At 41.8% G+C, this 1,497-nt stretch overlaps 1 pseudogene; it reads left to right on the plus strand.

Moving 5' to 3' along the window:
- Nucleotides 1-3: 3 nt before the first annotated feature.
- LOC105310781 lies at nt 4-662 on the plus strand (annotated as a pseudogene).
- Nucleotides 663-1,497: the final 835 nt, after the last annotated feature.

Here is a 1,497-nt window from a genome sequence, read left to right on the forward strand (position 1 = left end):
GTAGGGGTGGACTGTGAGGATGGCATAGTTCTTGGAGTAGATACAAGGGCAACTGAAGGGATGGTTGTTGCTGACAAGAACTGTTCAAAAATACACTCCATACCTCCTAACATTTATTATTGTGGTGCTGGGACAGCTGCAGATATAGATATGACAACCTAGCTCATTTCTTGCAACTTGGAGCTCCACTCCTTCTCCCTGGTCACCTTCTTGATGCTTTTCAGGTATCAAGGTTACATTGGTGCAGGCCTAGTTTGGGGGTCACACGTGTTACTGGACATCACCTCTACAGCACTCATCTTCAAGGATCGACTGATAAGTTGCCTAATGTCACCATGGGTTCTGGCTATTTGGCAGCAATGCTGTGTTTGCAGATAAGTTTAGGCCAGATATGGAGGAGGAAGAGGCTAAGAAGAGGGTGAGTGAAATCATTGCAGCTGGCATTTTCAGTGACTTGGGGTTTGGAAGTAATATTGACCTCTGCGTCATCAGCAAGAGCAAGCTGGATTTTTCTCTACCCATACTCAGTGTCCAACAAGAAGGGAACCAGGTTTGGCTGGAATAGGTGTGAGAAAGGGACCACTGCAGTCCTCACTGAAAAAGTCATTACCCTGGAAACTGAGGTGCTAGAAGAAACAGTCCAAACAATGGACACTTCCTGAATGGTGTCAGTGGATGGCTGGTTGCTGCTCTAGAAGACCAGGGCTGGTGGAGGCTGCTCCTGTAAGACCTTCATTCGGCCAGTGTTTGCTGAATGAAACCCAATAAAAAATGAAAAACAAATTAAAAAAAAACACACACAAACAAAACTCTCAAAGAAAATACGGCAAAGGTTAATGATCATTCGAGAGGGTGATAGGTATTTGGGTGACTATTACATTATTCTTTATAATTTTCCATGTGTTTGAAATATTTCATAAACTCATTAACTAAAAGTAGTTAAAACTCATTTATATATGGGTTAAAAAAAAAGGATTGAGTTTACCTTATTTGTAACTTATTATTTTATTGTAACTTCTTATATAGCCTCCAGGTATTAATAGGAAGGGAAGGAAAAAGGGGGGGAAGGAAAGAAAGATCAAAATGAGTTTGGGAGAGCTAGTTTGCTTTTCTGATTTTCCTTATTCTTTGTCTTGTCAGTTTAGGCTGTTATAACAAAGTATCATAGACGGGGTGGCTTAAACAACAAATATTTAAGTCCAAAATCAAGGTGCAGGAGAATCCATGTCTAGTGAGAGTCTTCCTCCTGGTTTGCAGCCATCATCCTACTGTATCCTCTTCTTATAAGGGCACTAATGCTATCGAGGGGACTCCACCCTCCTGACCCCATATGAACCTTATCACTTCCCAAAGGCCTCACCTCCAGATACCATCACATTGGGGATTAGGGCTGTAACATATGGATTTTTTTGGGCAGGGGGAACACAATCATTTAGTCCATAGAATTCTTCTACAATGTCTTATTTGGCAATAAAAAGGGAGGGAGGGAGGGAGGGA

This window comes from Pteropus vampyrus, unplaced genomic scaffold (assembly GCF_000151845.1).
Source record: "Pteropus vampyrus isolate Shadow unplaced genomic scaffold, Pvam_2.0 Scaffold11446, whole genome shotgun sequence".
NCBI classification, from domain to species: Eukaryota; Metazoa; Chordata; class Mammalia; order Chiroptera; family Pteropodidae; genus Pteropus; species Pteropus vampyrus.